The 25,711-nt window shown below is 50.6% G+C and overlaps 1 protein-coding gene across 4 annotated transcripts in view; it reads left to right on the top strand.

The window, feature by feature from the left end:
* Positions 1 to 25,711, top strand: part of IL11RA (interleukin 11 receptor subunit alpha) — a 97,150-nt gene that overhangs the window by 24,132 nt on the left and 47,307 nt on the right. For 2 of the 4 annotated variants that reach the window (XM_066616127.1, XM_066616122.1), the window contains exons 1-2: positions 344 to 466; positions 2,937 to 3,181. The exons of 1 other annotated variant lie outside the window; for it this stretch is intronic. The gene's annotated coding sequence lies outside the window, so the exon portion shown is untranslated. Of the gene's footprint in view, positions 1 to 343; positions 467 to 2,936; positions 3,182 to 25,711 lie in introns of those variants that run through there. One more of the 4 variants, XM_066616125.1, reaches the window with a different exon arrangement.

Raw genomic sequence — 25,711 nt, 5'->3', positions numbered from 1 at the left:
GACCTGCTTGGGCAGGAAGAGGCAGTTGAGAGCTGGTTGTATCCTACGAGACATCGCCGTATGTTTGGGTGGCCACAAGCGCTGGGTCCAAGGCTCTCAGCTAAGTAGAAGCCTGACCACAGCTGGCTCCAGACCCAGGCACATTTGCAAAGCCTCCTCCACTGGAAAATCACCTGGTGTGAAGCCGCAGTTTAGAAAACAACAGCATGAGAACTGAGGGCAGGTTCCTTTCTCTGGTAAAGCTTTAAAAAATAAGCAGCAGAAGCATGTTTTTGTTGGTTTGTTTTTAAAAATGGTGGTTGAATTTGTGACAATATTGATGCCGGTCAGTTCTTGCAGAGAGGGAAGGAGGGATCAGAAGCTCCCTGGACGCCAGAAGGATAACTGGCCGGTGGCAACTTTTGTCTGTGCCCTTTGGTCTCCACTACAAGGCGGCAGCAGCAGCTGAGGATGTTGGGCTTGGCAGGTAGGGAAGAACCTCCTCATCCTGGCCTCTCCAGGGCCGTCCTGCCCCCAGAGATTCTGCACCTGCTTAGCTGTTGGCCCAGGTTGGTGAAAGTGTGACCCACAAGAGCAGATGCAATTCACCCCTTGAGGAGTCACTTTCCCTCACCGCCTCCCACCCTGTTCAGCCTTCGTAGCTCCAGACTGCTGCAAGGATTGCCGCCTCTGTGCACTTTGGCTTGTGGCATGCTTCTTGGTTGCCTTGGAAAGTTCCTTAGTAATGCTGACCTAACTCTGAAAACATTTAAACAGAAAGTTCAGAGGGGAATGGCTCAGATGAAATCCTCCTCCTCCTCCTCTCTTATGCCAGTATAAACTTGCATCTGAGCGAAGCAACTCCAGGGCTGCTGTGAGCAGGATTTGCAGTGCAGTCCTCTGTTTGTGTATTCGTTGTGTCAGTCCCATTGTGTTTATGGGGCTTACTCCCGGGAGTAGGATTGGAGCCTGTGTGCTGAGTTCCCTCCCATATTTCTCATTTGCTAGCTGCAGCTGAAGTCGCTGGCACTGCCTAGGCAGAAGAAGGGATAAATCTCTGGTTTGTGCTTCAGCAGGGACTGCTCTGCAGTCGGAGGGAGACAGCTGCCTGCTTTTGCAGGTCCTCAGTGTGGTGCTTTGAGCAAGAGAGATCGCCTGCCTGCCGGCTTAGACTGGGAGGAGGGAATGCTTGAATGACCGTTTCCCAGTGGAAAGAGGCCTCGGTAAAGGAACTCCAGTTTTGATGAAAGCTGTCTCCTGCTGGGTTCACCTGGAGAAAGGCTTTGGGCTGCCCTGCCAGAGTGCTGCAGGAGGGTGGAGAACCAGAGTTGCCAGCAGGAAACCCCCAGGGTTGAGTGGCACAGAAAAATCCCTCTGGGTTTATCTGACACAGTCCCCCACCAAAGGCTACTGAGAAAACTCCACAGTCAGGGAATTAGAGGGCAGGTCCTCTCATGGACTGAGAACTGGTTGAAGACCAGGAAACAGAGAGTGGGTGTCAATGGACAATTTTCACAACGGAGTGAGGTGAAAAGCGGTGTGCCCCAAGGATCTGTCCTGGGACTGGTCCTGGGACTGGAGTTGCAGAAGGATCTCTCCAAACTGGGAAAATGGGCAGCAAAATGGCAGATGCGTTTCAATGTAAGTAAGTGTAAAGTCATGCACATTGGGGCAAAGAATCAAAACTTTACATATAGGATAATGGGTTCTGAGCTGTCTGAGACAGATCAGGAGATAAATCTTGGGGTGCTTGTGGACAATTCAGTGAAAGTATTGACCCAATGTGCAGTGGCAGTGAAGAGGGCTAATTCCATGCTTGGGATCATTAGAAAAGGTATTGAGAATAAGACAGCTAATATTATAATGCCATTGTACCAATCGATGCTAAGGCCACACCTGGAGTACTGCATCCAGTTCTGGTCGCCACATCTCTAAAAGGACATAGTGGAAATGGAAAAGGTACAGAAGAGAGCAACTAAAATGATTTTAGATTTTTAGAAATGATTTTAGAAATGGGCTATGTCAGAATGCCAGATGTGAGGGAGGGCACCAGGATACAGGTCTCTTGCTGTCTTGTGTGCTCCCTGGGGCATTTGGTGGGCCGCTGTGACATACAGGAAGCTGGACTAGATAGGCCTGTGGCCTGATCCAGCAGGGCTGTTCTTATGTTCACTTCCTCCCTGTTGTTTAATTGGAAAAGGGAAAAACCTTGCTCCATTTTGTTGACAGGAATACCCATGCAGAAGGAATCCCCCCACCCCAAGCCAGCAGCCCGGCTTGTGCGCTCGGACTTAACAGGCAGATTGGTCTGAATTCCTGAGTGGTTCCTCTTCCCTGCTGAGTGGTCTCCTCTTCCCCTCCATTCTGGCCACAGGGCTTGCATTGTCCCCTTTGTGAATTGTGTATGAAAATGCAATTTACAGAGCAAGAGAGAGGCATGTCATTTTTTCTCTCCATAGTTAGGGAAGGGGGCTTTCTGACACAATCCTGTTGAAGTAAGCACATAATAAGCAACACATGAATCCTACCATCATGGGCAGAGCAGGACATTTCCTGCCATCAAAAGGGCAAACCCTCTGGGAAGCCCTCACCCCTTTCAGCCGGCAAGTGCTACTGGGATACGTGCACACAGAAGAGCAGGAGAGACCTTGGACTGGAACTCTGGAGAGCTTCCTATCCAGAGTGGCGCTTTCTGTGGCTGCTGCAGCTCTGAGATGCAGCACCTGCCTGGCTCTCTGCCCTCCATTCTTGGCTGCTGTTCCACCTGCTGTCCTTGCTGCCTGTCATGCTGGTTTATGGTGCCAGCAAGAACTTAATTACTGGCCTCCCTTCGTCCTTCCCCAAGGACCGTGTCCTCTCCAGATAATGGAGTGTGCGGCTGGAGCAGAGGGCATGGTTCTGCTCAGCCAAGCCAGGGATGGCTGACAGCTGGCTTATGGTGTGCTCTGTTCTTGCAGGCACATCACATTCATCTGACTGGCTCAGAGATCTGCTTTGTGTCCAGCAACATCGGGAGAAGGGAACCTGTTGTCCGTAGCTCTTTTGGCTCCCTTTGCCGGTGCTATTTCTGCTTTCTGAACGTTTAAACTTGTCCATGCCCATTGTGAAGAAACTTCCACTAAACGGAGGCGGTACCCAAAGGCTCTGAACCTGCTGCTGAGTCGGGACTTTTGGAGCTCTCCTGGGTGGAATCTGACTCCAGGTTGGTGCTTTGGCTCTTGCTTCAGCTGTGATGGGGAACAGGATGTTTTAAAAGAAGTGGGATTCTTGGAGTTTGCTTGGGCCAAATCATTCTTCACAGGTTGCCGGCGTATTTGCAGGATTCCAAATATTCTGAATTCAGCAGTGAGCGTTTCTGCTCATGCTTAGTAGTGCAATGGGGGGAAACCACCTGGCCTTCTCAGTGGGGACATTGTTCAGGGAGAGCGAGTGGCTCTGTGTGTGTGAGTGACTGCAGACATCTCCACCCCCACAAACAGACATTTGAAGTCCTTGCTTCCTTGCTCAGGCACCCTCTGAGCTCTGCAGGGCTTCTCAGCGTCTCTGCGTAGCTGGGGCAGCAGGGGCACCTGCTCTGCCGCTAGCACACGCCATAGAACTGTCAGCCCTGAGGTCCTTCTGGCCTCTCCTGCCTGCAAGAGGGCAGGGCTGTTCCTTCCCTTCCCCTACAGGCAACTGTGGTTCATCTTGCAGTACTGACATTAGAGGGAGTCTGATTCCAGGGAATGCCAGAGGTTTGGCTACCGGTGGGTTGACACTGCAAGGGTTCATCCAGTCTTTAGGTGCTGGCTCCCGTGAGGATGATCAAAATGCAGAGCCCTTTTTTTCTCCATTGGCCTTGCAGAGGCATTCGATATGACCCTGTATTGCATGTGGGGGAGGGAGAGAGACAAGAGGTAGGCAGGGGGAACGGTGCTGTGCCCTGTCCTGTCCCAGAACTTGGAGCCGATGTCGCTGAAACAGTTTGCAAAGCCCAGTTCACAGAACATGACTCTCTCAACAGCCTCATTCACAGGGTCAGGAGCTGATCACTGAGGCCGTCCCGTGAGGCTGCCTGTCTCTGTCCTGCTGGATCAGACCCCTTCCACCTTAGCCTCTTCGATCTGGTCATCAAATCACCATAACTCTGGTCATCGAAGTTCTGTCCTTAGCTGCCATGTTTAATAAGCATCCTACTGACAGATGTTTCACCCTGTGCGTTCGTCCGGGGGGAGGGGTTGCATCTGGCAGCAACCATCTCTCTTAGCAGCAGTGATGTATTTACGTAGCATCCTCAGCATGTATAGCACTTTAGGGAATGATTACAAATGTGCAGTCCCCTGCCCTGAGGTGCTTACAATCTAAAATGCGACAGTGGAAAAAAATTGAACCTGAGGCGGAGGAAGGAGATGGGGATGTGCGGAGATGGGGAACTCTGTGAGTTCCATCATGGACCTCAGCTTTGTTTCATTGGGCAATGAGGAAAACAGCCTCTCTCAGCAAGAAAGTCTGTAAGTGCTGCATTCAGAAGAACTTGTTTGTGTCTCTCCTGAAGTGGCTGCTGTTCTTTTTCCATGGGTGGTCCTAGGACCTGATCTTTCGGGAGGGGCTAAACTCACCTCTGTCCATTTTCTCTGCATGGCTCATGCACATCTATCACACCATGGCAATTGAGGCCTACGAGTTATTATTATTATTATTAACAGTATTTATATACCGCTTTTCAACTAAAAGTCCACAAAGCGGTTTACAGAAAAAAATCAAATAACTAAATGGCTTCCTGTCCCAAAAGGGCTCACTATCTAAAATTGGATCACCCGACCCCTCCTCAGTGGCCTTGCCCACCCTGTGCCCTCGTTGGCAATTGAGGCCTACAGAGAATGTGTTGAGTGTCGCCATGTGTCGTGGGTGGGGGGCATTCTGTGTGTTTTATCCATGCAGTGTAGAATCTTAGCTGGCTTGTCCTAAGGTAATCAGAGTGGGCCCATCTGCATGTGCCGTACCTGACTGAGGTGAGGTTGGATGGCACAAGGGTAGGGCCTTCCCTGTGGTGGTGCCACAACTTTGGAACTCCTCCCCACCTGAGTTAAGATCTGTGCCCACCTTGTGGGGCTTCTGTGGGGCTTGACTTTTCTTTTTTGTTGAGCTTTCTCATCTGAAGGTTTCTTATGGCTTCGGTTCCTGCCTGCCTTTTCTTTCTTTTCCACTGTTGGCTTCTCTTAAGAGTTTGATTACTTGGAGTGCTGCTGTGTTTATTTGCTATTTTTCTGCTTTTATTGGTTTTGTTATTTTTTAGTGTGGGTATCTATATTTCTTATGAGCCACTTGGGGCATCCCAATTACAGGAGAAAAGCCAGGACAGAAATGTTTTAAATAAATCAAGGTTGATAGAGGAAAAATATCTCCCGCATCTTAGCTTTCGTTGATGCAAGAGAAAGGGCAGGGAGGAACGCAGTCCAATGTTTTTGCTGTGCCACCCCTTTGAATGCGGCTTTGCGGGAGCTGTTCTTGTTTCCGGCCCTTGTCATTGCACAAGCTTGAAAAATGCCTGCATCTTCTTGGGGCCTATAAATGGGAAGCAGGCCTATTATCAGAGTGTGAAACATGTTCCCTTATTTGAGAGGTTTCACACTGCAGTCCTTGCAGCAACCATGGAAGGAAAGTCGGGACTATTGCCCTCACAGTGGGTGGGGGGGCTTAGGTTATCTATCTCCTTATGCTGCCTGCTGGAATTGATGGTGGCAGAAGCAATCCTTGAACTGGGTCTTCCTGATTGGTTGGCAGTCTCTCCCTGGCTGTGATATGGCTGCTCTTGGAGCCTGTGGCCTTGAGGTGACCCTGGGCTGTGCCCCTCTCTTCCCTGCATCTTGGCCTTCTTCCCCCCCCCCCCCCGCTGCCCCCCAAATGTTTGTTTCATGTGACTCTTCCCACTCTATAACTCCAGCCAACAAAAATTTCAAATTTTGCAGAAACCCAGATGTTGCATCTGGAAATAATTTGGGGGGAAAATTAAGTATTTTTCCTAACTTATTCTGATTGCAGAATTTGGTGGGCTTCAGTGTAGAAATCCACACAGCCCTGACCACAGGAGTACAGGAGGCATGGGAGTGAGTCATTGTTGGCTGTGATACACAGTAATTTATTCTCCTGGAGTCCTGTTGAAGGCGATGGGGCTGCTCTGGAGTAGGAGGATTTGGTTTCTTGTTCACACATGGTTTTCAGGCTCTGTGGAACAGCAGTGACTTCTCTTTTACAGCAACTTGGCAACAAGAGACACTGTAGTGAGTGCTGATTTTACATATTCCATGGCCAGAGGCTTTTCATGTGTCCTGAAAGAGTGAGACGTGTCAGAGGGTAAAGAGCAAGCAAGAAGCAGGGGAGATGGGGAAGGGGGTGGTCAGCTGGTGATGGGGAAGCATGGAGCAGGGTTCAGTACATCTTTGCTGAGGGACGGGAAGAGAAGGGACGGGAGGGGGGAAGAGGGGGTGCAGCCTGATGTCCTGGGTGGACTCTTCCCAGGAGAGAGAAGCAGGCAGGCAGAAGGCTCAGAGCTGGTGGGGATTCGGCAGGTGGCATTGGCTACGCTCGGCCCTTCAATGTGAGCTTTTAGGACCAGGAAGCAAGCTGCTCTCAGGAACAGGGTGCTTAGGCAAGCTGGACTTGTGGTTCCACTCAGAATGAGTATTTACGTATAGCAGTTCTACCGCACCCTTCTTCAGAGAAGCTCAGGGTGTGCTATGAAGCTGCTTCTCCCCATCCCCTTTGTGCCGTGAGCCTGTCGTTGGCCCTCAGCCGCATGGGGATTTGAGCTGGGATCCCTCTGCTCCTCGTCCACCACTCTGAGCACTGCACAATTACTCCCTGGCAGATGAGTCAGTGTGGAAGGGGTTTCCTGGAAGGGCTTGTTACTGGGTGAGATGCTTGGAACCGCTGCTGTTAGGACTGACCAGGGAAACAATACCACAGGCTAAGGCAGAAGACCCAGTTCACCAGCCACAAGCTTGTGGCTGGCCAGTCTCTTTCCCTGCTTGTGGCAAGAGAGAGGACCACAAACCCAACCTGCCCCCTTGTTTGCTGTGCTCAAGCCACAATGTACGGCTTGGGGTTGTGTCATGCAGGGAAGCAGCTTGTGTCTGTGCTCAGCTTTTTAAAGGACACAATTCTCCTCAAAAGCAGCCAACAAAGACTATATTATTGGTCATGTTATTTCACGCTGAGCGCCACTTGCTTCATGAGGCTCAGGTGCAAGTGAAATAAAATTTGCCAGTATATCTGCACCTCCCACCCCACTCCTTGACTTCTTTTAATCTCTGCATGCCTTTATTTGAAGAGCTGGAAAGGATACAGAAGAGGGCAACAGAAATGATCGGGGGGGGGGCTTGAGCTCCTTCCCCACAAGGAGAGGCTAAGGCTTCAGGGCATTTAAGTCTAGAAAAATCCTCCTAGGGCTGGACCAGTTCTCCAGGGAGGTGTGCTGAGGCAGCTCTGGGTCTAGTCACTACCCCCACATCGCCCCCCCCACTTCTCTCCTCTTGTTTCTCTTCCCTGATGCCCTGCTGTCACTGCTCTGCCTTTTGGGAAGGGAGAGTGAGGGAAGAGGGAGTAGGAAAAGGAAGTGGGGAGGAGCAAGGTGTGGCTGGTCCTCCCCACTTCCTTATTTCTGTCCCCCCTCTACCTCAGGCAACCTGGGGGCTTGGACCAGGCTGACTTGTGGGGAGGTGACGACATGGTAGACTTGGATAAAATTATGCATACTTTTGGGAACATAGAGAGAGAGAGTTTCTTCCTCTCATCATTCTGGATCTTTGGGCTGTCCAGTAAGTGTGCTTGGCCAGAGATTCTGGACAGATCACTAAGAGTCCCTCTTCATATGATACGGAATTAATTTGTGGAATTGGCTGCCACAAAGTATTGCTCAGCAATAGTTTTAGCATAGAGGCTAAGAGATGGCACAAAATGGAGCTTTGGCAGCTTGAATCCCTCCTCTGCAATGAACTCTTACAAGGTGGTCTTGGACAGGCCACTCCCTCTCAGCCTCAGTCTTCCCCATCTACAAAATGGGGACAATAACCCTTGCGTTGTCTTCAGGATTCCCTCAAGGGAACACATGCAAAGGGGTTAGACCAGTTGATGGAGGAGAGGAGCCCTGGCCTGCCACTGGCTGCTGTCCAAGGTGGCGCTATGGGTCCCTTCCTCAGAGACTGCCTGCCTCTGGATGCCCATTGCTGGGGAGGAACAGTGAGGAGGCCTGCTGGCTTCCAGTTCCATTTGTGAGCCCCCCAGGCCACCAGCCTGACCAGTGTGGGGAGCAGGGCTCTGGCTTGATGGACCTGCCTGATGTGGCACAGGTGCCTCCATGGACGCTCACACACTGACAGTAGACAGGACATGTGTGATTCTGCTGCGGCAATGGGATTGTTGGCTCTACATTTTGGGGGCTTGCAGGCAGCAGACCTGCTCCTCCCGTGAGCTCTTCCACCCTTCTTTGGTAGGTGCATGAATTGAACAACTTCCAGGCCTGGTTAGTAGATGGGAGACCGCTTGGGAATACTGGGTGCTGTAGGCTTATACCTGGGATCGGCAACCTGTGTTTTTAGAGCCGCATGCGGCTCTTTCAGCCATCTGCTCTGGCTCCTGCAGGCTGGGATTTAAAGGGGCAGGACGGGCGGCTGCTGCTTTCCCCTTGGGCGGAGGGGGAGATTTTGTGCAGGACGGGCTGCTGCTGCTTTCCCCTTGGGGGGAGCAGGAGATTGTTTTGTGCTGCGGGGGAGGGAAAGGGGGGCTTGGCCACTCCTGCCTGGGAAGATGGTGTGCTGGGGCTTCGCCTGCTCCCGTAATGCGCTGTGCGCCCTCTACGTCATGTATATGGTGAGTGTGGCTGACAGCAGCCAGGTTCCCCTCCTGGCTTCGTGGGGGGTGCAGAGGCAGGAGGGGGAGCCCAGGCAGGGCTGCCTGGGTGGGGGGAGGTGGGGCAGCTCCCAGGAGAGGGCAGAAGGTGCCTGCAGTCCCCTTGTGGGCATCTCCTGTGCACATAGCTGTGGGGTGGGGCTTGGCACAGTGAGTTAAAGGGGATGACCTCACTTTTGTCTTGTAGGGCAATAGGTGAGGCAGAGCAGTGGGAGAGGGGGGGAGTGTTGACTTTGCAACGGTGGGTGGGTGGGGAAGAGGGAGGCTGTGGAAGGGCTGCCTGTGTAACTCCATCTTCACCTTGCTTTTCTGGGGTGCCATGGGGAGCAGGAGGGCAGAGATGGGGCTGTGGGAGCCTTAGAAAGGGGTGCTCTTTCAGGAGCAAGAAAGATGGGGGTTGACCTGGGGAAAACGAAGAGTGCTAAATTCAAGGGTGCTGTCTTAGCATGCACTGTCCCAGTGTGTGCCCAGGGTGACCAGAGGTCCTCTTTTTCCAGGACATGTCCTATTTTTAGCCCAATGTCCTGGAAAAGAACTTAAATGTCCTGCTTTTCCCTGTGAGCAGGCAACACATCCCCTCTTGTAATTAATAAATTATATGTAATACAGTTTTAAATTCAATAATAAGTAATTTTAAATTAGGCACATGAGATCAATAATACAATATATAATAAATATATAATCTATATATTGATGCAACATATAATCAATATAGATGAGAGTTTTTAGCTTTTATTTTGTGGTCCTACATTTTTCTTCAATATCCTACATTTTGGGGTGACTTGTCCTCTTTTATTGTTATGACATCTGGTCACCCTGTGTGTGCCTCAGAGTGCCGTCTCAGGGCCCAATCCTATCCTGTTTTCCAGTGTCGGTGCAGCCATTCTAATGGGGCATGCACTGCATCTTGTAGTGGGGAGTCAGTCACAGAGGCCTCCTCAAGGTATGGGAACATTTGTTTCCTTACGTCTGGGCTGCATCAGTGCTGGAAAGTTAGATAGGATTGGGCCCTCAGTCAAGATTTATCTATCTTGACAATAAGTATATTGTCTGGTTAGCACAGGAAGGGGAGCTTGCAGCAGATCATAAGGTAAAAAACACTATATATGCAGTGTTATCTTCATTTTAGATGTCAAAAGGGTTTTGTGGCTCCCGAGGTTTTCTTTTCTCCGGAAAACGGGTCCAAACGGCTCTTTGAATGTTTAAGGTTGCCGACCCCTGGCTTATACCATAGTCTTTCAAGACTGAAGGTTGCCAACCAACCAGTGTTGTGGATAGAAGTGCTTGCTGCATGTCAGGATCAGCCATTCCCAGGCAGCAGGTCCCTTGTCACCTGCCTGGATATTGGCTCCTGGTTGTGACAAGTCACACTGGAAGTTCCCGCCTGCTCCAAGCGTCTTTCTCACATCTTCGTCGCCATGCCTCATTTGGGATGGTTGTGCGGGGGAGGGGGGGAGGTCATGCAGAGGGGGCAGCTTCCTTTCCAGCAGTGGCCATAAAACTGCCATTTCCCTGAGCTTTACAAGGGTGTGAGGGGTTTTATATGCATTTTCAGCAGGCTTGAACACGGCACGTAACGGGGCCGTGACCTGCCAACGGGATTGTGAAGAGGGTTAGTGAAACAGACTCCAGGACTTCTGGCTTCCAGCCTTGGCTGGAAGCGCCAATTGCCTCTCCTCTCCTGGAAGCCCAGAGTTTTCCTGGTGGCCTGTTGGGCAGCAGGCTGGACGTGGTGGAGCTGAAACATATGTGCCTCGTATGCTCTGGCCCCACTGAAGGCGAGGGAGGGGGCAGCCAGAGCTCATTGCTGGCCCCTCTGGGAGCTTTGTGAGCACCTCAGCTCCTTATCCGTCCTTGAACCTGATCTCAACCCAGCGAGCTGCTTGCCCTGTGTTGCAGATGCTTGCAGTGTAAGAAACTGGTCAGTGCCTGGGGCTGTCTCGGAAGTGGGACGTTTTGGGCAAAGCCTCCTAACCAGGAAGGCCAATCAAGAAAAATAGTAGCTGGTTTCATGATCTAGAAAACCCAGCAAACCCCCCTCCCCCGCTCTGCCAGGCTCTCCCTGCTTCCTTTAGGCCTTGCTCTGGGACCAACTCTCAGCCCCTGACGGGAGCAAATACGCATTTTAGAAGTTGAAGCCTGCAAACGGTCCTTGAAAGCTGGTCCTTGAAAGCTTGAATGAGTGCTTGCTTGCTTTAAGTTGGCTGTTGGGAGGCTTTGACAGCAGGGGATCGTGCAGTGGAGTGACATTCTTTGGTGGCAAGGTGCTTGGGTCATGACAGGAGTCTGCGGTGTCTTCCTGAGTAAGCATGTGTCTGTCTGCTCGCATGGAAGTGCTATGGTGGGGGGGGGATGCTGAACTCCAGTTGGTGGCCATGCATTTTGGGAAGAGCTGCAGCTTGCTGGTGGAGCCTGGCTTTGCATGCGGAAGGGCCCAGGTTCGTTCACCAGCAGCATCTCCGGAAGGAGGGCCCTGGAGACTTGCTGTCGAGTAGAGCACACCTGACTGGCCCACAGGTGGACACTGGACTGAGAGATGACTCCTTGGCCTTGCCTGGTGCTGTCCCGTAGGGGGCATGTGCCTCTTGTGCATGCATGCAGCAGACCCTGTGCTGTTTGGCACTGGGAGCCTGGAGGGGCCCTCCTTGTGAGACGGCAGCTCCAGGCTGGTTCTGATACTGTGTTCTCCAGGGAGGAAATGTGCAGCAGAGATAACTGTGCGCCTGCAGTGTGGGGCCAAGCAGGGGAAGATCCAGGAATGGGAGATAATAATAATAATACAGGTATTTATATACCGCCTTTCATGGTCTTCAGATTTCTCCTCAGACTTTATTTCAAGGTGGTTTACACAGGCAGGCTATACTAAATCCCTATAGGGATTTTTACAATTGACAGAGGTTCTGTCTTTCAAGAACTACAACATTTCAGATAGATCCTTTTATGATCTGGTATCGCATTCTGGCCTCCAGTTTCCTCCCACGCAAGCTGACAATCCTTCATATCTCACTTGAAGGGCGGCCAAAGAGCAGATGGAAAAACTCGGCTGGGCTTGTCAGCTGCTTCAAGGTCTCGCCGTTCACGGTGCCGGTGGCCTCGAACTGGTGACCTTCAGCTGTTTCTGTACTCATGAAGTGGGTTTGAGTGATGTTTATGTTCTTTACAAATTAAGAAAAATTGATCTCTGACAACCAGACTTAATTTGGTTTTTTTAAAAATGAAATGATTTTATGGAATAATTGGCTCTTTTATTTCCATGAGAGGCATTGTCCTTGGATTTTATTTTTTATCCATTCAGCAATTTATATGCATTCTTTAAGCCCCAAAAGGGGTCCCCACCTTGGCCTACAGCAGAGAGTGGAAAATAATTCTGAGAGAAAAACCCACAATCAGTTAAAAATGCAATTAAAACTAATATCGCATCACAACTGCTGGACAGCAAACCACAGATATAAGCAGGAGCAGGGGTTAGAGCAATCAGATCAGATTTAATGCCCAACAGAACAAAAAAAAAGTGTTTGTCAAGTGACAAAATACCACCAAAGTTGTGGGAGGGGGGCAGGAATTCCCAGAGGCAGGACGCCATGACCAAAACAGCCCCATCATGTGTATGTGCTCAGTTGCACTTCGAGGGTGAGTAAGCACGGAAATGGGCCTCAGGTGTTGCACACTGGAGGCAGGCACTTCATGTTGGGAGGAGTGGTCCTTCAGATAGCTGGGTTCCAAACCATTGCAGGTGGTTCTTTCGTCTAAGAACCACACCCTGAATTGTGCCTGGAAGCAGATGGCATTGTATGCTCCTTAGTCCCCAACAGATGCACTTTGTACCAGGTGAAGCTTCTGCACATTCATCAAGGACTGCTCCACATAGAGCATGTTGAAGCAGTCCAGTCAAAATGTGACTCGGGCATCTGCAACACTGGTCACATCTGCTTTCTGCAGCCAGGGGTGCAGCTGGTGCGAACACACTCCTGGTCACAGCTGCTGCCTGACAATAAAAGAACAAAACTGGATCTGAGAACTGCTCAGACTGAACCTGATCCCGCAAGAGACATGCAGCTCTTTTCATTCTCTCCTAGATCAGCAATTCTACTTACCAGCAACACTTCTGTCATGCTGGATTAAGGCAAGTCACTATTTGTTAGCTCACATCCAGTCACTGCGTACAGAAACCAGTCCAGGACCTTCATAGCCTCCTTGGAACTGGATGGGAAAGAGAGAAAGCTGGTATTGTTCATCTGTTGGTGGTGCTGCAGCCTCAACCTTTGGACAACCTCCCCTAGTGGTTTCATGTGGATGTTAGCAGGTTGGCTTCCCCACATCCTGTCAAGGGAGTCAAAAGGTGGTATGGAAAGCTGCTGCACAGCATAGCAGAGCCACAGGGATGCCTCATTTCTGGTGCAGATCGTCCACGAAAATGACCAAGGCAGCTCTCGGTTCCCAAACCAGGCTGCCGACTGGTTTGAAATGGAATCAGAATTCCACCTGAGAAAGGCTGGAGTTGGAGTGCTGGTTGTCTGCTCAAGCCCTGTGCCCATGAATGGCAAGTGGGAGACTGGCTGATTGTGATTCAAGATAGGCATGATCCTGACACCATCAGACAAACTTCCAAGAGCAAGAGTTTTAAAAGGGGGGTAGTGAACAACCACCTCCTTCAAAACCAGTGGCCCCCACCCCTCCGCACAGCTTCAGTGATGCATTTGTCACATGTCCTGCTCCTCATCTGGCCAGTCTTCCTCTGGCAGACTCCCCAGCCTGGTCAAAGAACCCCCTCCTCGCTCTCTGCAAAAGCTGTGTCTGTTCTGGTCTCCAAGCAAGTGTGTGCATTCCCACTACTGCAGATCTCACTCCACGGCCATGGGCAAAAGCTGAGCCCTCTGTGTGATGGTGAGTACCTGTGAGTGCCTCCCAGTGGCTGAAGCACATGGGATACGACGGCCTGGACACTCTCGTGGCTGAAGTGGTGGTGGCAATCAGTGCTTCCTGCACAGAGAAGCCAGGCCAGGCAGCACTGCAAGAGAGTGTTCCTGATAAGAGATTCATCTCCAGGTCCTGCAGAACTTTTCTTCTCAGTAGGGATGAAATTGCAGTTCCTGCTTTGCATGCAGAAGGACTCTAGCAGGCTCATCCCTGGGAGCTTCTCCTGGTGGAACTGGGAAAGAGATGCCTGTTGGCACCTCCTCCTAGTTGTCAGTAAGCAGGAAATGATCAGATCAGTGCAAGTGTAGTGGTGCAGGTATTCAGCTATGGTGGGGCAGACAGTGTCTCAACCCCTTGAGGGCCAGTTTGCTCCTGCTGATCCAGAAAACGGCCCTGAGCCTTCAGTTGCACCCAAGTCCTGGCCAAGGAGCAGGCTCACTCTGCAGATGTTGGTGCAGTTCCTCCCCTCCCCTCCCCCAAGGCAACAATCTCACTCCTCGCAGCTTGTAAAATGGCTCAAATTAAAGAGTGCTGGATCTGTGTTGGCTGCCAGTCAAGTGTCTGTCCCAGGAGCCCAGGAGGAAGAGAACTGCAAGGTAACACACAGTGCAAAAGCAGCTGAGGCTGTCCATTTTATAGGGCTTGCTTTTCACCTCATATTTCCCCTCTCTTAAAGGGGAACTGCCACATTTTCTTGACAATGTATGTGTTGGCTTGTGGAGTTAAATCCAGGTTTGGTCAAGCCTTGCCCAGCACTGGCCAGCCAGTGTCTTTGGAAAGTTCCAAGCAGTGCAGGAGGGCAACAACCCTTCTCTGCTCTTGGCCCCTAGAACTCAGAGATATCCTGCCTCTGGGCATGGAGGTTCTGTTCAACTCTCATGCTGAATGGCTGTTGATAGGCCTGTACTCTCAGTCTTTAAGAAACCTACCTGCAGGTTCTGTTGCACTTCTTATTATCTTTGCTCTCAAAGTTAGGACCTAAAATGAGCCAGCACATGCGGAGGGACAGCGAAAGAGAGCACGGCTGAACATGTGCTGAGTGTCTTCCCACAGCTGGACACCTGCGACTTGTCCCCACAAAGCAGTTGTTTGGAGTAGTGTCTTTGGTCTGAGGCTTTTACTGCTAGGTGGTTGGGGCTCTCAGCATGAACAGCTTTTGGAAATGAGTTCCTATTGCGTGCCTCTACTCTCCTGGAGACCCTGTGCTCTAGCCACTCATTTTATGCAGGCTGCCTAAATGCCTACATGCAGGCTGCCTTTATGCTTACTAAAATTGAGTGTTGAGAGAGAGAGGACAGACAAAAGAAAATATTTATTTACTCAGCATGTAGTTGGTCTGTGGAACTCCTTGCCACAGGATGTGGTGATGGAATCTGGCCTAGATGCCTTTAAAAGGGGATTGGACAAATTTCTGGAAGAAAAATCTCACAGGTTACAAGCCATGATGTGTATGTGTAACCTCCTGATTTTAGAAATGGGCTATGTCAGATGCAGGGAGGGCACCAGGATACAGGTCTCTTGCTGTCTTGTGTCTCCCTGGGGCATTTGGTGGGCCGCTGTGAGATACAGGAAGCTGGACTAGATGGGCCTATGGCTTGATCCAGTGAGGCTGTTCTTACGTTCCTATGCCAGAAGACAGCAAGTGTTCCTTGGCCGGTCCCCGCCCCCCTCCCCATTTAAGAATGGGACTTTGAGGTCCTGCCTCCCAGTGTTCATATCCAGCTCCTCCCCAGAAATCCTGAGGCTGTCATCTTGTGGATGCTACTTGGCAGGCTGTAGTTTGCTAGGAGGGGCTGAAGCAATGGCTGCCCAGGTGTTCCTGCTTGGGGGCAAAGAGTTTCAGAGGCCACTGCCCACAGGAGTGGGGGGTCGACTTCCCAGCAGTAATTGTAAAGTCTGGTTGAACAGTGCCAGCTCTGTTCTCCCTCTTGGGGGGAGGGCGGCCCTGTGGGTCTGGTCTCCAGACTGGAGGAGCTTGGGAGCAAGAAAAGGGTACCGAAGAAGGGGAATGTTCTAGGATGAAGCATGTTTTTCCTCAAAGAATAGCTGCAGGGACTATTCCCTGCCTCTTGTGGTTGAGCCCAGATCACTTTTCTTGGACTTGATGTGAAAGGAGAGAGGTACATCCAAAGGTGTCCTTGAAGTGAAGGTCTTGATCTGGCTCTGCTGGCAGCTGTCTGCCTCCATGCATTGTTGGTTGGCCCAGGGTCTCGCCAACGTGAGGGGGGGGGACTTTTAACAACAACAACAAAAAAAGACATCTCAAGGCATGCCTAGTAGGGGCTTTTAGGGAGCTCCTCTCCCTCCCCCATCACTGATCAGGACTGGAGCAGGAGGGAGTCCTCCTTCCTGCATGCAGCTGGGGAGCAGTGGCCTGAGCTGACCACGAGAGGAGGAATCTGCAGAAGTCTGGGGGTGTCCCCAGTGCTACCCCCAGTGCGAAGTGGGACCTAGTGCTGCTGGGGGCCAGCTGCTGGGCTGAAGAAGGAGGGGAGCTGTCATCTTTGGGCTGCTTTGCTGGCTCCCTGGACCAAGTCGTTTGCTTGGCCACCGTGGGAGAAGAGGGCAGCAATGCAGGGACACAGCCAGCCGGGTGGAGAAGAGAGTCTTGGCTCATCCCTTTCATGTTCGTGGGGCTGCTCAGAGAGACATTCTGTGTGGTTGTTGCTGCCCGAAGGGCCGGGTCTCTTTCACCTGTTCCTTCTGTGCAGTTTTTTTTACTAGCACTTTTTCTGTTGTACTAGAAGTTGTTGTTGGATTTTCAGGGACAAGGTAGCTCCTTCCCGGGCACCCACATGCTTCTTGCAAGGGCTGGCACGGAGGGGCTTGTTACTGCTGGTGTTTGCAAAACAGGCTTCTTGAACCTGACAAGAGTGGCTGTAGCCCCGCAGCTGTGTCCCTTGGCGCCTGTACACTCTCATGACTGTTGGAACCACAAGCCAAAGAGCTACTGCAGCAGGACAGTTTCCTCCCAGATTTGACATTGTGTTAAGGAGGGTCATGGATGCATTCCTTGGCCTGGTGTGTAGCAGGAGTTGCCTCTGCATGCCCATGGTTGTGTCCCCAAACACCATGCGCAAGCAGTGAGTTCAGGTGAGATAGGAAAATGTCAGAACCCAGGAACTTTCTGGGGCCCCTCCTTTGACTCCTGGGCCCCATTTCTGACCCTGGTCCCCGGGTACAAATTACCCCCTTTACCCCCCTCTCCTAGGCCCTGGTTCTCTAACAAGGGACTCTGAATCTCGGCTGGCAGCATCTTCCACTGGGCTCCCAAATGAAAATTATTGCCTCCACTCTGTCTCCTCTTTCTGTAATTTCCTAATAGCAGTGTATAGCAGAGGGAAAATGAAACTGGCATGAAACTGAAACTGAAAAGACGAAACTGAAACTGAAGATATGGGTTTCTAGATAAGTTCGGCACAGTTCTTTCTACTGCAAAAGCTGCTTTTGCAGTAGGAAGAACTGTGCTGAACTTATCTAGAAACCCATATCGTCAGTTTCAGTAAGCAAGAATGATAAGGATAACCAAGAATGTTCTCTGAATGTTTTTCTAGATGCTGTGTGGTCTAGTAAGTACAATTTATCTATACTGTGGGTGCCTGAAGGCAGACAATAAATGTCTCGCTCACCTTTGCACCTTTCCCCCTTGCCCTCTTTTTCTGTTTCGAGGAATAGGGCTTATTTTCTTTCTGCCATTTATTTTAAACTGGACTCATACTCTTTGTAATATTCAGTTATTATTACATTGTCTTTGCATTTGTCCTTCCAATAAATCAGGAAGGAAGTTCCATAAGAAGGGTTGGATTTGGATCTCTTCCTTCCTGGATTTGAATGCAACCAGTTACATTGACTGACTTAGCAAGATCAGAAAGGTCTCTTTCCCCAGACTGCCATACTGGGGATATTTCTTAATCTCTAGTATTTCATAGAATCATAGAATTTTAGAGTCGAAAGGGACCTTTAAGGTCATTTAGGCCAAACCCTTGCTCACTGCAGGCAAACAGCGTATCGGGGACTGCCTCACAAATTCTATATGAAATCATTTTTTTGTAAGGTCTCACTGAGCAAATAATGGGGTTTGTCACATAAAATTCCTTTTATTTTATCTGTTGCATTCAGTCCAGAATTCTACAATATTGGACACATCCACCATTCCTTTGATAAAAATGTGAATCAGGCATGTTCAAGGTGCTCTTCGTCCTTTGCTGCCACCTCCCTCCAGCCTGCTGCAGAAACAGCCTGCGCTGATCCACTTCCACTAGAAGTCAGTAGAAAGTGATTGCCCATCTGATCACTCTCCTTCTTGTACAGTATCTTGCAACACGGAAGTGCCAGTTTGATGGACAGGAAGGTGCTTCTTTGTCCTTACCATCCCTTGAAGTTGAACGTGGCCGTCCTGCGCTTCCACAACTGAGGACGCTGCTCTAGGAGCCTGGGAAATGGCAGCTGTTCTTATTTAAATTGTGTAGAAGCGGCATCAGGTGATGTTTGGGTTGCGCCACCACTGATGTGAGCGCAGCAGCAGTGTCTCACTTCTGGGGCTGAGTCAGAAGGAAGGAATATGTTTATGCCTCTTCTTCTCAGGGCCAAGTAGGCAACCAGCACCCTTAGGAGCCCTCCACATCCCTCTATATGGAGTGGTAATGCAAAGAGAAGGCCTTAGGAGTGGACCTCAACAAGTGGGAAACCCTGGCCTCTGAGCGGCCCGCTTGGAGGCAGGCTGTGCAGCATGGCCTTTCCCAGTTTGAAGAGACACTTGGCCAACAGTCTGAGGCAAAGAGGCAAAGAAGGAAGGCCCATAGCCAGGGAGACAGGCCAGGGACAGACTGCACTTGCTCCCAGTGTGGAAGGGATTGTCACTCCCGAATTGGCCTTTTCAGCCGCACTAGATGCTGTTCCAGAACCACCTTTCAGAGCGCGATACCATAGTCTTTCAAGACTGAAGGTTGCCAACTATAATGCAAAGAGGCCCTTTGGAAAGAAGGAGCTGACATTTTATAGATAAATCTTCTGCACTGTTTTCATCAAGACCTACTAAACGTAGATTCAGGTCATGAAAGAGAGAGATACTTTCTTGATACAGTCAGTGCCTTTAGAACAGTTGTTTGGGAAACTGAGCAGGAGAGGCGCTCTGTGGTATTTCACCCTGAGCAGCGCCAGGGTCTGACCAGACGTGCCCATATTGCTGACAGTTGTCATTTCCCACTCCAGAATACATGCTTCTCCAGCCTGTGATGCTCCAGTTTATCATGAATTGAGTGACAGTTCAGTTCCCCCCCCCCCAAATGTTCTGGATTAGAATGTAGAGGAAGAATCTTCTTGCACGTGCTCAGCGCTCAGTTTGCTCTGTAGGGCTCGTGCCTAAAGTTCTTCCTCCTGCATCTGGATAAAACTGCTGTCAGTTGCGATGAATTCCAGACTTTGACTGCTGCCCAAGCAGCCTTTTGTTGGGTAGAGATCTTCCGCCTATGTAGGTCAGTGCTCTCTGTTATGTGGTTCCTGTCCACTGTCCAGCCCCTGGTATGTTTGTTTTGGCGGGGAGGAGAGGGGGGGCTGTTGGATTTCCAAGTGGCTTTTAGCCATGGCTTGTGCTGGGAACCGCAGTTCCCTCTGGGCAATGTTTATATGTTGGTTTTAGCAGATTTCTGTCCCTCCTGCGCCACCAGCAGAGCACATCCTGAGTAGGGGAGCAGTCTCAGAGATTTCTGGGTAAGGGATCATTTGCTTCTTTACCCAGGCGTAAGCATTTAGCACCAGAACAGGTTTACTTGGACCTGAGCCAGCAATTGGCACAAGTCTGAGTGGAGCTGGAAAGGTGGGTCAAGGCCTGGAAGTGGAGTAGGATTTTGGCAGTGCTGCTGCCGCAAATACCGCTGTCTTCCAGCTCTCGTTCCATCCTTGATTCCGCCATGGGCTCCTCCCGGTTTCTCCCCTCCCCGCCCCTTTCCACCCACCCCTGCCTCTGTCGGACTCACCTTCCATGGCCCGGCGGCATTCCTTCTGCGCTGCTGCTGATTGCAGCAGTTCTCTTAAAATGGCCTCCAGCAGCGTACTGTGCATGCCACTGGAAGCCATTTTACAACAGCAGCACTGTGTTCCACTGTGATAGGCTCCTCCACACACCTGTTCAATCCTGCATAGGACTGGGATGCAAGGGAACTTCCAAGGATGCCTCAGCACAGCAGAGGATGCGGGTGAGAGCAGACGGAGATTGTAGCTAAGAGCTGAAGCTGTGGTTAGAACATAAGAACGGCCCCACTGTATCAGGCCAGAGGCCCATCTAGTCCAGCTTCCTGTATCTCACAGCGGCCCACCAAATGCCCCAGGGAGCACACCAGAGAACAAGAGACCTGCAAGGCATCCTGGGAATTGTAGTTAAGAACATAAGAACAGCCCCACTGGAGCAGGCCATAGGCCCATCTAGTCCAGCTTCCTGTATCTCACAGTGGCCCACCAAATGCCCCAGGGAGCACACCAGATAACAAGAGACCTCATCCTGGTGCCCTCCCCTGCATCTGGCATTCTGACATAACCCATTTCTAAAATCAGGAGGTTGCACATACACATCATGGCTTGTACCCCATAATGGATTTTTCCTCCAGAAACTTGTCCAATCCCCTTTTAAAGGCGTCTAGGCTAGACGCCAGCACCACATCCTGTGGCAAGGAGTTCCACAGACCGACCACACGCTGAGTAAAGAAATATTTTCTTTTGTCTGTCCTAACCCGCCCAACACTCAATTTTAGTGGATATCCCCTGGTTCTGGTATTATGACTTCCCCATTTGGAACCTCACCTCTGCTGTGAACACAGGAGGTTCCACTGCTAAACAGCTTGTGCCGTCAGGCATTCTTCCTAATGCTTGGTCAAAATCCCCCTTTAAGTCCATTTGAAAGTCCATTTACCCTACTGAAAACAAATCTGCTTTGTCTCCCGTAGGACAGCCCCACAGATCTTTGTGGGCAATTAGCCTGTTGCATCTGAACAATCTCTTCTCCAGGCTGAGGCCCAGAACAGATGTGCAGAGGCCCCAAAGGCTCAGGGGCACCTCGATGGCCACCCTTCAGCTGAAACGGATTGCACTGTTGCTCTGCCCACCCCCCAATTGTCACATTGTATTTCCTGTGGCTCCCTTCTCTGATTCTCACCAGGGTCTGTCGTCTTGGGTGTCTGCAGTCAAATGGCAGACATCACTGTGTGGGGAACGTTCTGCTGGGAAGTGGGTGGGGGAAATATCCTTAAAGAACAGAACTGTATGACAAGGGGGCAACGTCCCTCTTCCTCTTGAAGCAGTGAATCAACTGATATGCCTGGGAAACCAGGAAGTTTCCTACCCTCAAGGGAAAGCTGCCACCCCTTTCGACAGGGCAGTGCTGCTGGGAGGCCTGCAGGCACAGGAAGTCTGCTGGAGGATGACTGGCAGTGCGCGAGGGACTAGCATGGCTTTTACCCTGAAGAAACTCTTGGATTGCACTGCCTGTATGGTTGCAAATCCCATGTGAGTTGACACTCATGGATGTGTTTTTCCGCATAATACTTTCACATTTGTTCTGGGCCTACACTGCCCTCAGAGAACATGGTCTCTAGCCCCCACCCCCGCCGCCCCCAGCCTCAGAGGATATGGTCTCCAGAGGACATGGTCTCCTAGTCACCCTATTCTGGCTTCAGGTCAGAATATAATATCCCTTGTAAACTGCAGCTCCCACAACTGGACAGAATTCCAGGTGGGGCCTGACTGAAGCAGAATACAGCAGTCCCATTCCTTTGCACAGTCTGGATACACCCTGGAACTGCATCCACCTTCTTTGCTGAGGCATCACATGTTTAGCATGTTGTCCAATAAAACATGCCCTTTTTCACTGCCCAGAGAAGTGTCTCCAATCCTGCACTTGTGCTTTTGCTTCCTCCTGCAGAACTGCAGCTGAATTTAAAGCCCTTCCAATGAGGCTTGCAATCTGCTTCCTAAACACATGCTTCATAAGAACATAAGAACAGCCCCACTGGATCAGGCCGTAGACCCATCTAGTCCAGCTTCCTCTATCTCGCATTGGCCCACCAAACACCCCGACACTTTCATCGACCTATCCACCACCACCCCAAGGTCTCTCTCCTGATCTGTCATCTGCTCCTTTTGGCTCCTTTTGGCTGCTGCCTACTCAGTGTGGCACCTTTAAATTATGCTATGAGAGACAATGGAGAGAGGTGAAAAGCGGTGTGCCCCCAGGATCTGTCCTGGGACTGGTGCTTTTCAACCTCTTCATAAATGACCTAGGGACAGGGGTGAGCAGTGAGGTGGCTAAGTTTGCAGATGACACCAAACTTTTCTGAGTGGTGAAGACCAGAAGTGATTGTGAGGAGCTCCAGAAGGATCTCTCCAAACTGGCAGAATGGGCAGCAAAATGGCAGATGCGTTTCATGCACATTGGGGCAAAAAATCAAAACTTCACATATAGGCTGATGGGTTCTGAGCTGTCTGTGACAGATCAGGAGAGAGATCTTGGGGTGGTGGTGGACAAGTTGATGCAAGTGTCGACCCAATGTGTGGCGGCAGTGAAGAAGGCCAATTCTATGCTTGGGATCATTAGGAAAGGTATTGAGAACAAAACAGCTAATATTATAATGCCGTTGTACAAATCTATGGTAAGGCCACACCTGGAGTACTGTGTCCAGTTCTGGTCACCACATCTCAAAAAGGACATAGTGGAAATGGAAAAGGTGCAGAAGAGAGCAACCAAAATGATTACGGGGCTGGGGCACCTTCCTTATGAGGAAAGGCTACTGCGTTTGGGCCTCTTCAGCCTAGAAAAGAGACGCCTGAGGGGGGACATGATTGAGACATACAAAATTATGCAGGGGAAGGATAAAGTGGATAGAGAGATGCTCTTTAGACTCTCACATAACACCAGAACCAGGGGACATCCACTAAAATTGGGTGTTTCTGGAGGAGAAATCCATTACGGGTTACAAGCCATGATGTGCATGTACAACCTCCTGATTTTAGAAATGGGCTATGTCAGAAGGCCAGATGCAAGGGAGGGCACCAGGATGAGGTCTCTTGTTATCTGGTGTGCTCCCTGGGGCATTTGGTGGGCCGCTGTGAGATACAGAAAGCTGGACTAGATGAGCCTATGGCCTGATCCAGTGGGGCTGTTCTTATGTTCTTAAACTACAATTCCCAGGAGGCCTTGCAGGTCTCTTGTTATCTGGTGTGCTCCCTGGGGCATTTGGTGGGCCGCTGTGAGATACAGGAAGCTGGACTAGGTGGGCCTATGGCCTGATCCAGTGGGGCTGTTCTTATGTTCTTAACTACAATTCCCAGGAAGCCTTGCAGGTCTCTTGTTATCTGGTGTGCTCCCTGGGGCATTTGGTGGGCCGCTGTGAGATACAGGAAGCTGGACTAGATGGGCCTATGGCCTGATCCAGTGGGGCTGACCTTATGTTCTTAACTACAATTCCCAGGAGGCCTTGCAGGTCTCTTGTGATCTGGTGTGCTCCCCGGGGCATTTGGTGGGCCGCTGTGAGATACAGGAAGCTGGACTAGATGGGCCTATGGCCTGATCCAGTGGGGCTGTTCTTATGTTCTTAACTACAATTCCCAGGAGGCCTTGCAGGTCTCTTGTGATCTGGTGTGCTCCCTGGGGCATTTGGTGGGCCGCTGTGAGATACAGGAAGCTGGACTAGATGGGCCTATGGCCTGATCCAGTGGGGCTGTTCTTATGTTCTTATTTAGGTTGGGGGCCTCAGCAGACTCGCTGGCTATGTGCCTGCTTGCCTGCTTCTGGCTCCCTCTTCTCACTCACTCTGCAGCTCCCACCTCCTGGCTCCTCCAGGCTTCTCTTGTTGGCCAATCAGCATGTAGGCAGGCAGCAACCTCCTTCGTGCCCAACCCTATGCATGTCTACTCAGAATTAAGCCCCATAGTAGCCAACGGGGTTTACTCCCAGGAAAGTGAGGACCAGGTTGCAGCCTGAGTCGTGCTCAGTAGCAGGAGCAAGCTCCAAGCAGAATCTTCAGCTGCTGCGCGACCAGCCCCTTCTCTGGCTGCTCCCTTGCTTGTGCTGCCTGCCATGTGCATGTGGGCGCACAGCTGCTGCCTGCCTCCTCTGATCCTGCAGCACACCTGAGCCAGCCTCGCAGCACACCAGTGTACCATGTCACAGCGGTTGAAAACCGCTGACCTATGGTCTGCTCAAGGAGTCCCAGGCTTTCAGAAACACTCATGTAGAACATGTAGGAGAGAAATGCACATTTGGAATTGTTTTCAGGGAGAGCATCAGAAGAACTGTGTCAGGTAGAGGGGACAAAAGGGGATGTTTTAGCGCCAGAAGACAAATTGGAAATTGACAGGTCACTGAGGCCAGATTACATCCATTGGAAGTATGCAAAGACCTTGTAAAGTGAAATTGCTGACCTTCTAACAAAAATATGTAGTACATCATCAACTTTCTCACTGGAGGATGGATAACGTGGCCCCTGTTTAGCAGAGTCGCTATGTGTCAATTTAGTGGAAGATTGTTGAGCTTCAGAGAGCTTTTGGGGTTTTGGCACAATACAGTTGTAGTAAAAGACTAACCCTGATCTTCATGCCTGCATTGCGCATGTTCTGTGTCTGTGAATGAGCTGGTAACCATTGAATGTGCTTCTGAATCTGCAGATGTGCAGTTCTGCTGATTTGGGCTGATATTATTTATTATTTATTCAATTTGTATTCTGCCTTTCTCCTTGAAGGGCAACCAAGGCAGCTGATACATTTTATGACAATTACATTTTTGGTTCTGCAAGGAAAGATGGTAATAAATGGCCATTACTATTTAAAGTTGGTGTTGCCCCCACATCTGAGACTGTTTCGAATGTTGCCAGGCACGTTTCCACCAAGTGCTATGTTTTTATCGGAAAAGGAGCAATGCTTGCAAGGCCCACGTTGTCTCCATCTTTCAGATAATGGGGGGAAAATAGGACTGACTGTGGCTCCATGACTGAGTTTGTTCGTGCTGTCTAGAACAGGGTTTCTCAAACTTTAAGGAAGCTTTACTCCCTCAGTAAGTCTTTGTGGGAGAGGGGCTAGGGCAGCGACGTGGTCCCCAGAATCACGTTGCTAAGGGTGGGGGGGGGGTGAAGGGGAGGTGCTTTCACTTACTTTATGTAGGTAGGGCTGCAGCAGGCTGTAGGAGGTGCAGGGAGCTCTGCGCAGCCCTCTGCAGTGCTCTCTGAGGCTTGGAACATTCACTAAAAGCAGGTGCAAAGCACCTCCTGCAAAACAGAAGGGCTTTGCACCCACTGTTACTGACTGTTCCAAGCCTTGGGGAGCGTTGTGCAGGGTGCACAGTGCTCCCCGCACCTCCTGTAGCCTGCTGCAGCCCTACCTACATAAAGTAAGTGAAAGCACCCCCCCCTTCACCCCCTCATAGGGCCATGATCCTGGGGGTCACTTCCCTGCCTCTTCCCTTCCCCCACCCATTAAAGGGACGGGGGAACCTTTACACAAACTGGTGGGTTGCAGCCCACCAGTTTGAGAACCACTGGTCTATCTCTGCCAATTTCTACACTTGTATTCGCTTGAATCTTTGTGCATAGCATCTGCATTATTTTTAAGTTGGAGTCTAGAGAGAGAGTGTTCGAGAAAATAGAGATTTATCAATCCTGTCCCAGGTTAATTAGTAGAAAGCATTAGTCATGCTAGAATGATACAGGAGGACAGCCCTTCTGAGGGAGAATCTGCAAGCTTTTGCCTGGAAAATCTTTCCTTACCAACCTCTGACAATTTAGAGCAACCATTTTCAACCACTGTGCCGTGGCACACTGGTGTGCAGCATAGGTCTGCAGGTGTGCTGCGGGAGTTTGGGAGAGGGTCATTTATTAGTAGGGTCATTGGGGAATGTGAGTCTCCCACCAGCAGCATGGTGTGCCTTGTCAATTGTTCAAAAACCGAT

Source organism: Tiliqua scincoides, chromosome 2, assembly GCF_035046505.1.
Source record: "Tiliqua scincoides isolate rTilSci1 chromosome 2, rTilSci1.hap2, whole genome shotgun sequence".
Taxonomy (NCBI): domain Eukaryota; kingdom Metazoa; phylum Chordata; class Lepidosauria; order Squamata; family Scincidae; genus Tiliqua; species Tiliqua scincoides.
The sequence above is the reverse complement of the archived record's forward strand: the minus strand, read 5'-3'. Positions and strand labels throughout refer to the sequence as shown.